This window comes from Schistocerca gregaria, chromosome 3 (assembly GCF_023897955.1).
Source record: "Schistocerca gregaria isolate iqSchGreg1 chromosome 3, iqSchGreg1.2, whole genome shotgun sequence".
Classification (NCBI taxonomy): Eukaryota; Metazoa; Arthropoda; class Insecta; order Orthoptera; family Acrididae; genus Schistocerca; species Schistocerca gregaria.
Window position 1 is genome coordinate 872,218,087 of NC_064922.1, and position 11,880 is coordinate 872,229,966.

The 11,880-nt window shown below is 44.0% G+C and overlaps 1 pseudogene; it reads left to right on the plus strand.

The window, feature by feature from the left end:
- The first annotated feature begins 7,411 nt into the window (after positions 1–7,411).
- On the plus strand, positions 7,412–7,529 carry LOC126356538 (5S ribosomal RNA; annotated as a pseudogene).
- The last annotated feature ends 4,351 nt before the right edge of the window (positions 7,530–11,880 follow it).

The window sequence follows — 11,880 nt, forward strand, 5'->3', positions numbered from 1 at the left end:
CCTGAAGATATGCAAGAGAGAATGGTCAGAGCATGTGCTTCGATAAGTGCCGAAGCGGTAAGGAATACCACTCAGCCCATGACAAGAAAACTGCAGCACTGCATTGATACCAATGGTCATCTCTTCGAACACCTTCTTTCTGTAAATGGACGTTCATGCCACCTTTGTGACCTTCGTTGACCTACAAAAACTTTAGTGTTACACATCATTGGATTCGTCTCGATAGCTGCTATCAGAAAATAAGTGCGAAACTATAGCATCCCATTAAAAAAAACAAATTTAACCTTCCTATCTCTGAAGCTTCCCCACTTAGCAACAAAACCCAACGTCATATGGCTCCCATTGTGACATGCAACATTTGTCCCACAAAATTTTTGAGCTAGTAGCGTACTTTATGAGTTATTCTACACTCATGCTCATGAATTAAGGATAATTGCAGAATGTGGTGCCACACAACGTGTCACTACACAAAACTGACGGTAATAGCACATGCACATGGCTACACTCCATACAAATACTTTCAGAAACGACTTCCAGACACTTAAATCAATACTGGATGTTAACAAATTTCTCTTCTTCAGAAACGCTTTCCTTGCCATTGCCAGTCTACATTTTATATCCTCTCTACTTCGACCATCATCAGTTATTTTGCTCCAGAAATATCAAAACTCCTTTACTATTTTAAGTGTCTCATTTCCTAATCTAATTCCCTCAGCATCATCCGACTTAATTCGACTACATTCTATTGTTCTCGTTTTGCTTTTGTTGATGTTCATCTTATACCCTACTTTCAAGACACTGTCCATTCCGTTCAACTGCTCTTGCAAGCCCTTTGCTGTCTCTGACAGAATTACAATGTCATCGGCGGACCTCGAAGTTTTTATTTCTTCTCCACGTATTTTAATACCTACTCCGAAGTTTTCTTTTGTTTCCTTTACTGCTTGTTCAATATACAGATTGAATAGCATCGGGGACGGGCTACTTCCTGGACAATAACAGTCCTGAAATGGACTGGTCTGCCCGGATCCCCGACCTGAGTGCTTGTAGCACCTTGGAATGACTTGGATCGTTGACTTTTCTCCGGAACCCAGCGTCCAACGTAACTACTCTGGTTTCGCCTCCTAATGAAGAACAGGCTGCCATTCCTCAACAGACATTTGGACACCTCATTAAAAATGTCACCAACAGACAGCAAGCCGGCATAAACGCAGAGAGTGGGCACACCCCATAATACTAGTTACTAATAGCTGTCCACATACTATTCATGAGACGGTGTAATTATGGTAATGATGAGTGTCCAATAAATGCATTGTTAGCTGTTCCATATTTTTTTTGGCTGTTGGAGTGACATCTCGTGGCAATGATGGGAACTACGAGCCTGACAGAGACAGAGGAGGCCGTATCTGGAGGGAAAAGTAGTAAACAGCTGCCGCAACCCCAGATGGCGTCGGAGATTGACCAGTGTCTATACATATTTTCTATTTATGTTATACGCTGAAGCGCCAAAGAAATTAGTATAGGCATGCGTATTCAAATACAGGGATATGTAAACAGCCAGACGACATCGCTGAGGTTGCCAACGCCTATTATAAAACAACAAGGTCTGGCGCAGTTGGCAGATAATCAAGATATATGTGAGTTTGAACTTGGTGTTATAGCCAGCGCAGGAGCGATGGGACACAGGATCTCCGAGGTAACGATGAAGTGGGGATTTTGCCGTACGACCATTTCACGAGTGTACCATGAATGTCAGGAATCTGGTGAAACATCAAATTTGCGACATGGCTGCGACCGGAAAAAGATCCTGCAAGAACGTGACCAATGACGACTGAAGAGAATCGGTCAACGTGACAGAAGTGCAATCCTTCCGCAAATCGGTGCAGATTTCAACTCTGGGCATTCAACAAGTGTCAGCGTGCGAACCATTCAACGAAACATCAACGATATGCGTTTTCGGAGCCGAAGGCCCACTCGTGTACCCTTGGTGACTGCACAAAACAAAGCGTTATGCCTCGCCTCTGCCCCTCAACACCAACATCGGAGTGTTGATGACTGCAAACATGTTGCCTGGTCGGACGAGTCTCGTTTCAAATTGTATCAGGCGGATGGACGTGTACAGGTATGGAGACAACCTCATGAATCCCACTGTCTGATCAGCTGCATCCATTCATGTCCATTGTGCTCTCCGACGGACTTGGCAATTCCAGCAGGACAATGCGACACCCCACACGTTCCGAATTGCTACAGAGTGGTTCCAGGAAAACTCTTCTGAGTTTAAACACTTCCGCTGGCCACCAAACTCCCCAGACATGAAAATTATTGAGCATATCTGGGATGCCTTGGAACGTTGCTGTTCAGAGGAGATCTCCACCCTCTCGTACTCTTACGGACTTATGCACAGCCTTGAAGGATTCATGGTGTCAGTTCCCTCCAACACTACTTCAGACATTAGCCGAGTCAGGTGCACAAGTTTGTTTGGCTCTTCAGTGCAAATCAGTTTGCTGTCGGGTTTTTCTTTCTGTATATAAAGGCTAATCTCAGGAACTTCTTTACGGATTTTGATACGCTTTTCGCTAATAGACAGACTGCATCACGAAAAAAGTTTGTTTATATAATTTGTTGCCGCCACGTCAGAAACGTCGTCCAACTGTAAATAAGCAGTGCTACTCATACGAAACCAGAGCGGGCCGCTAGTTCATATACACAGACAATTACATTCTCACAAGTCTGGTTTGACAAATACAGGACACTTAGTCGTCCGTGACGTTGTAGTAGGAATTATGATGACATTTGCATGAACTAATGTAGGGAAACGGAAAACGTAAATCAGGATGGCCCGATGGAGCGTCGAGTCTCCATCATTGCGAAAAGAAGAACAGTCTGCTTAAAACATCACAACCTCGCTCGGTTGCTGCTTAGCGGAAAATATTATTTTGCGAAGAAGTTATTAAATAATGTAAACAGCTAGTGGTTACACCGTAAATTCATTTCTCACTGCCACACTGCACACTCTACACGTGCATCATTTCATTATGCAACGTGGTCATATTTTGCGTTGTGTATAACAAGGAAAGCTTTTCTGAAAAGGATAAATTTGTTAACATTGGTTCAAACAGCTCTGATCACTATGCGACTTAACTTCTGAGGTCATCAGTCGCCTAGAACTTAGAACTAATTAAACCTAACTAACCTAAGGACATCACATACATCCATGCCCGAGGCAGGATTCGAACCTGCGACCGTAGCGGTCGCTCGGTTCCACACTGCAGCGCCTAGAACCGCACGGTCACTCCGGCCGGCTGTTAACATTGAATATAAATTTATGTGTTAGTATCTAGTGTAGCCTTGTATGAAGTGAAACGTGGACGATAATCAAAAACAGACACGAAGAGAATATAATACTTTGAAATGTGATGCTACAAATGAATGTTGAAATTTGCATGGATAACTAATGAGGGGGCACTGAATCGATTGGGGAAGAAAAGAAATGAATAACGAAACCTTACAAAAAAGGGATCAGTTTACAGGAGAAATCCTAAGGCATCGAATTTTGTCAATTTGGTGATGGGCGGAAGTTGGATAAAAATTATAGAAAGACACCAATACTTGACTACGGTAAGCTGGTTCATATGCATATAGTTTGCAGTGGTTATGCGGACATGAAGCATACACAGGATGGACTAGCGCGCAGAACTACGTCTTTCAGTCATGGTATTGTAGACTTACAAGACATCATCCCCGGAACGAAGTAAAAACTGTGGTGTATTCGTACTGTTATAGTAAAACACAATGTCTCCGAGAGTTTTCCAGTGTTGTTCCTTTACTTACTGTGGTTTTACCTATTTCATGTAGTAACTCAGGTACGAGTTTCATTTTCAAAAAAGGCAATGAAAAACCCCACATTTTCTGAATGCAATATATCTTTATACAATGAGACAATATTTATTATTACAAGATCGAATCTTCTAATTGTATTCCAAGTAGGTCCACATGAAAACGACAGTGTGGTCGAAATTGGTTAGTGGTGAGATATAAAAACATATTGTTGAGTAGACACAGCCTTGCACTACATAATTTTAAACAAACATGTGCCCAAAGTGTAGTAATACAGACGTGCATATGTTATGTTCACAAACAACCTCTTGAAGACACTACATAACAGATCCAGCGAAGTCGCTTCTTGCTGCAGAAAACAGTCGTTGAAGTCGCGAAACTACCACCAAAGTCTCCAGTCAGTAGTAAGACAGTGAAATGTTGAAACTTCCTGGCAGATTTAAACTGTGGGCCGGACCGTGAATCGAACTCGGTACCTTTGCCTTTCGCAAGCAAATGTTCTACCATCATTTTTTTAAATCTAATTTTTTTCGATATTGTTCGTTGTATTTGTTTGGGGCGGACGTCCCATGACGCTTGTTCAACTTCATCGTTGATCCATTAATTTAGTTTAAAAAAAAAAGCTACTGAGGGCAGCTAACACTGACCAAACACGCTGAGCTACCGTGCCGATAATCTGAGCTAACCATCGTCCTCATAGCTTTACTTCTGCCAGTACAACGTCTCCTATCTTCCAAACTTCACACCAGCTGAGGACAGTGCCTGAGTCGTGCTTGGGTAGCTCAGATGGTAGAGCACTTGCAAAGGCAAAGGTCCCGATTTCGAGTCTCGGTCCAGCACACAATTTTAATCTGCCAAGAAGTTTCATATCAGCGCACACTCCGCTGCAGGGTGAAAATCTCATTCTGGAATAATGAAATGTTGTTCAACTACTGTGTATTGATCCTTTTAACAATGATACTTTCCCTAAGAGACTTAAACAAACTGTTCTCATAAAAAAGGAGACGAACATAATAGGTAATTACTGGCCCATCTCATTACTGCCAATATTTTCAAAAATGGTGAAGAAGAGAATGTACAATAAACTTTGTGCACAGTACAGGAAAACATACCCAGTAGCAAACAGTCTGGATTTAAAAAAAAATGACTTAAACAACTTATATTGCTTTGGCAGATGATATACTTAAATCAATGAATCAGAAATTACTACTATTGAGAATATTTTGTGACTTGGCTAAGGCTATGCATTGTGTGAACGAGGATATCAAAATGCAAAAGTTAAATTTTTGTGGAATAGAATACACGGCACGTTCATGTTTTTTATTTCATTTGAGTAGCAGAGAGCAATATGTGTCAGTTTCACGTCAATAACGTAACAACAGGCACACAGAATTTGTTGCACTCAGATACAGTGTGCATCAGGGTTTGAATTTTCGGTCCTCTGTTTTTTTTTATATACCGGGTGATCAAAAAGTAAATATAAATTTGAAAACTTAATAAACCACGGAATAATGTACATAGAGAGGTAAAAATTGACACACATGCTTGGAATGACATGGGGTTTTATTGGAGTTCACAATATGTTCGACAGATGGCGCTGGACAGCAAAACGTCAATGACTGCGCATGACAATCGTGTATAAATGGAATTGTAATGAGAGAGAGAATCAGATGCGCCAGCAGTCGCAGCATGTTGACGTTACCTGAAAAGTCGATTTTAGTGAAGCGGTATTATCAGAATGGGGAATGTGCTCGTTCAGCATTACGATCCTATCGCCAGAGGAAGGGGATTCGATGGGGTAAAGGTCCGTTGACAGATGCAGCTGTGGCGAGAATGATTTCGAAGTTCGAAGCCACGGGATGTTTAGACGATAGACCCTGTAGTGGCCGACCGAGCACCAAGGCGTAATGCTGCTGAGACAGTTCAGGAAGAAATGGAGACTGTAGCGGGTTCGTCTATGCACGGGGAAGTCAGCGCTCGTGTACTGCACGTCGCACATGCATTCCATACACTACTGTTTGGTTGGCACTGAGGCGTACCCTCCGATGCTATCCGTACAAAATCCATCGGCATCATGAACTGTTACCTGGCGATTTAGTGAAGCGGAGGACATATGCGGTGTGGGCGTTTCAAAAGATGGCGGAAGGTGACGATTGGTTGAGTAACGTGTTGTGGACCGACGAAGCTCATTTCACTCTCTGAGGGTCTGTCAACGCCCACAACTGCAGAATTTGGGCTACAGAAAATCCTAGAACAGTCAAGGAAACTCCATTGCACGACGAGAAAGTCACGGTACGGGTTGGATTTACTACATCTACGGTTATCGGGCCTTTTTTCTTCGAGGAAATGCGTGATTCTGGTTTTGTAACTGCTATCGAGACGGGTGAGAGGTACGCCGATATGTTACAGAATCGCTTCATCCCCAGCCTGGCTGATAAACACCTGCTGGAACGTACGATGTTTATGCAGCATGGCGCTCCACCCCATATTGCTAGACGTGTGAAAGATGTCTTGCACGCGTCGTTTGGTGATGATCGTGTGTTCAGCCGCCACTTTCGTCATGCTTGGCCTCCGAGGTCCCCATACCTCAGTCCGTGAGATTATTGGCTTTGGTGTTACCTGAAGTCGCAAGTGTATCGTGATCGACCGACATCTCTAGGGATGCTAAAAGACAACATCCGACGCCAATGCCTCACCATAACTCTGGACAAGCTTTACAACATTATTCCTCGACTACAGCTATTGTTGAGGAATGATGGTGGACATGTTGAGCATTTCCTGTAAAGAACGTCATCATTGCTTTGTCTTACTTTGTTATGCTAATTATTGCTATTCTGATCAGATGAAGCGCCATCTGTCGGACATTTTTTGAACGTTTGTAATTTTTTGGTGCTAATAAAACCCCATGTCATTCCAAGCATGTGTGTCAATTTGTACCTCTCTATCTACATTATTCCGTGATTTATTCAGTTTTCAAATTTATACTGACTTTTTGATCACCCGGTACATAACTGATCATTCACTCGCATTTTCAGAGTGTACAAATTTTGTCCTTTTTCCGGATGATACAAGTATAGCAATGAAAAATAGTACCAGTCTCTTTATTAAAAAGGCAGCTAATTAAATATCCGAAAACAGAAACAGATATTTCAAGGCAAATGGAATGTCGCTAAATTTCGATAAGGCTCAGTACGTACAGTTCATTGTTTCTCACAGAACGATACAAGCTATAAAAAAGGTTTCTCAAACATGAAATGTAGTGAGTACGAAGTTAATTATTTGGGGAGCAGATTACAACCTCAACTGCCGCGCGGGGGGTAGCATCTTGCCACAGTTCGAGTGGCTCCCCCCGTCAGGATGTTCGAGTCCTCCCTCGGGCAAGGGTGTGTGTGTGTGTGTGTGTGTGTGTGTGTGTGTGTGTGTGTGTGTGTTGTCCTTAGCGTAAGTTAGGTTGTGTGTAAGCCTAGGGACCGATGACCTCAGTAGTTTGGTCCCATAGGAACTTAACCACCACCACCATCACAACCTCAACTGGAAAACCCACTATCCAGAATTATTGAAGCACGTTAGTTCAGCTGGCAACGGCCTTGTCGCAGTGGATACACCGGTTCCCGTCAGATCACCGAAGTTAAGCGCTGTCGGGCGTGGCCAGCACTTGGATGGGTAACCATCTAGGCCGCCATGCGCTGTTGCCATTTTTCGGGGTGCGCTCAGCCTCTTAATTACCAATAGAGGAACTACTCGACCGAATAGAAGCGTCTCCGGTCACAGAAAACCATCGTAACGACTGGGAGAGCGCTGTGCTTACCACACTCCCCTCCCATCCGCATCCTCAACTGAGGATGACACGGCGGTCGGATGGTCCTGATGGTCCACTTGTGGCCTGAAGACGGGGTGTTTTTTTTTTAGTTCAGCTGCATTTTCAACACAGATTATTATTGCTATCCGTGATTTACAAATGAGCAAAATTGTTTTGTTCTGCATGTTCATTTACTAATGAGTTGGGGCAGTACATTCAGAGTATAAAAGTTTCCTTTAAGAATTTCATCTGGTGCTAGTTGAGTTGTAGGACATTTCAGAACTACTTCACAGCACGTATATTAATTTACGTTATTTGTCATTACGAATATTTCTGGCTTCTCGAAACGTAGTGAAAACCATTAACAGAAATATGTTTATAAATGTTTGATAGCCTGCAAACTTTCCACTAGCAAGCGACGTGTATTGCGTAACTAACGGCAAAGGGATAAGAAGAAACTGCGTAACACGATTAGTCCAAGCACTCTATGAGGGCCTGGTGATAAATCTTCATTAATTATTACCTGAAAACAACAAAATATGAGCCTTGTAGGAAACTAAATTTTAGAAAACTAGGACCAAAAAAACACCTACAAATACTTCAAGGGTTTAACAGCATAAAAAATGGTTCTGAGCACTATGGGACTTAATATCTGAGGTCATCAGTCCCCTAGAACTTAGATCTACTTCAGTCTAACTAACCTAACATACATTCCCGAGGCAGGATTCGAACCTGCGACCGTAGCGGTCGCGTGGTCCCAGACTGAAACGCCTAGAACCGCTCGGCCACCCCGGCCGGCCGGTTAACAACACAGAAAGGAATCAGTATTCAAGAACCTACTAGAACACATTGGATACCATGTAGGTAATACAGCGGAATTTAAACTAAATTAAAGAATTTTCGGTTCATCAGCTTATTCCAGAGGTTAGTACTGTATGACAAGGTTACAAATCTTCGAATGTTGATGCACTGCAAATTACGGAACGTCAGTACATTCTCTAAACGTACAAATATTTGTGTATTTATCATACAGTATTAATATTGTGATGAGCTGCATTTTGTACTGACGTTTTTGATTTGAGGAGGGCACTGTGAGAGTCTGTGAAAGGGTTGAAATAAAAATCTAGACGAACTACTTTTCTATAATACCTGAAAAAGTTGAAACACAGTCCTCATGAACCTACGAACCTAGGTGTTAATATGGGAAGGATAGGTATAAAGCTGAAGTTAGGTGCATTTGAAAGCGCTGACACAGTGATCTGAAGATTGCCCTGTGCGAGTCGAAAACGGAGGATAATAAAAATTGTGAGATAAAAATGGACTGTAGTAAATTTAAGTATGACTGCAGTTTCCAAGTAGCTTCACGACATATAGCAAAAATTTAAAAAAAAGCTTTGTATCATACCAGTACAGGCATGTTTGTTTCAGCTTCTTCACAGTTCTCTACCTTCAGTTAAATTTTGCGTTACTGTTGGATACTTACGCTCTCCAAACGAAATGCAAGTCGCGTTCCAGTTTACGTAAGCAGAGGAGTAAACAGGCCGAGACATGCAGTCACTCAGCTTTATAAATTCTGAAAAGCGCATGACGATTCTCAAACGATCGCGTCACTCACAGAATGGTTGATGACTCTCTGCTCTTATGTGTTCCCAAGAAACGAGTCGTCACAACTCGTGGTTTACAACGAATGAGCTAGCGCACTAGATAAGACAATGGACTCGTATTCAAGAGGCGAGGATCAAATGTTCTCTGCAGCACGATCACAGGCGTATACTGCGAGGGGAGTTCAATAATTAAAGCAACACATTTTTTCTCGGCAGATTTCAGCTGAAAAAATGCGGAATTTGTGTTGAGCCATGGTGAAATATTTCCGCTTCAGCTCCTATTGTTTTATGAAGATCCGGTAGGAGACGGCGCTATTTGCAGCCTTCAAAACGGCGTCTGTAAAGGAGGTTCGTCCCAAGCACTGTCACTGAATTTCTTTTGGCGGAAAACCATAGCATCGCAGATACCCATAGACACTTGCAGAACAACTACGGAGATCTGGCAATGAACAAAAGCACGCTGAGTCGTTGGGCGAGGAGTCTGATAAAAACACAACAAGGTCGCGTAAACCTGTCAGATCTCCTGTGTAGCGGCTGGCGGCACATAGGAGACCCCTGAAATGTTGAAACGTGCGGACAGTCTCATTCGAGGTGATCAATGGATCAAAATCGAATACCTTGCTGTTCATTTGGACCTCTCTGTTGGTAGTGCAGACACAATCGCCCACCAGTTGGGGTACTCAGAGGTATGTGCCCCTCGTTTCCTCGCCACCTAATAGAAGACAATAAAGAACAACGAAGGACCATCTGTGCAACATCACTAGCGCGTTACGAGGCTGATCGTGACAGTTTTTTCTCGAATATCGTCAAAGGCGATAAAACATGGGTTCATAACTTCGAACCGGAAACAAAACGCCAGATATCACCTCTACTCCGAAGAAAAAGTTTAAAGCCGTACACTCAGCAGGCCGGCCGGGGCGGCAGAGCGGTTCTAGACGCTACAGTCTGGAACCGCGCGACCGCTACGATCGGTAGCAGGTTCAAATCCTGCCTCGGACATGGATGTGAGCGACGTCCTTAGATTAGTTAGGTTTAAGTGGTTCTCAGTTCTAGGGGACTGATGGCCTTAGAAGGTGAGTCCCATAGCGCTCAGAGCCATTTGAACCATTTGAACATTCAGCACCTAACGTCATGGCGTCGGTCTTCTTGGACTCTGAAGGAGTTATTTTGTTTGATGTCGTCCCTCATGGTGCATCGACCAACTTTGAAGTGTATTTAGCTTTCTTTCGCTTATGACATAGTTCCACAGTGATCGCAGGGTCGGCATGGTTACAACGGATTTGGCAATGTTAGTGTTAGGGATGGCTGGATGCCCTTCCTGCCGCCACGCCGTACCCCCAGGACGGAATCAGTGTACCCTAACTGCCTGCATCTAGTGTAAATCGTGAAATAGTGCGGACGTGTGTCAAATGTCTGCGACGGGTGTAACTGAGGCGGAACGTGGGGACCAGCCCAGTATTCACTTAGCGTGATGTGGAAAACCTCCTAAAAACCACATCCAGTCTGGCCGGCACACCGGCCCTCGTCGTTAATCGGATTCGATCTGGGGCCAGCGCGCCTACCAGAGTCCAGGAAGCAGCGCGTCAGCGCTCTCCGCTACCCTGGCGGGTCCTTGAAGTGTATTGTGCTACCCTTAGGAAATTCAAGATACGACTTTAGCGTGTTCGTCGCCACAAAAACGCAAACGCATGGCAACGTATTGCCTGCGCACCCGACAGTTGGAAAGTTCTTCGTCATCCACCCCACAGCTCGGACTCACACCTCCCTACTTCAATCTGCTTTTCCCGACGAAGGATGCACTCCACGGGAAGCAGTATGTAGATAATAGGGAGGTTACTGAAGCAGCAAGTCTTTGGCTCCGACGTCGAAAAGTACACTACTGGCCATTAAAATTGCTACACCAAGAAGAAATGCAGATAATGAACAGGTATTCATTGGACAAATATATTATACTAGAACTGACATGTGACTACATTTTCACGCAATTTGGGTCCATGGATCCCGAGAAATCTTAACCAGAACAACTACCTCTGGCCGTAATAACGGCCTTGTTACGCCTGGGCATTGGGTCAGACAGACCTTGGATGGCGTGTAGAGGTACAGCTGCCCATGCAGCTTCAACACGATACCACAGTTCATCAAGAGTAGTGACTGGCGTATGGTGACGAGCCAGTTGCTCGGCCACCATTGACCAGACGTTTTCACTTGGTGAGAGATCTGGAGAATGTGCTGGCCAGGGCAGCAGTCGAACATTTTGTCTATCCAGAAAGGCCTGTACAGGACCTGCAACATGCGCTCGTGCATTATCCTGCTGAAATGTAGGGTTTCGCAGGGTTCGAATGAAGGGTAGAGCCAAGGAACGTAACAAATCTGAAATGTAACGTGCACTGTTCAAAGTGCCGTAAATGCGAACAAGAGGTGACCGAGACCTGTAACCAATGGCACCCCATACCATCACGCCGGGTGATACGCCAGTATGGCGATGACGAATACACGCTTCCAATGTGCGTTCACAGCTATGTCGACAAACACGGATGCGACCGTCATGATGCTGTAAACAGAACCTGGATTCATCCGAAAAAAATACGTTTTGCCATTCGTGCACCCAGGTTCGTCGTAGACTACACCATCGCAGGCGCTCCT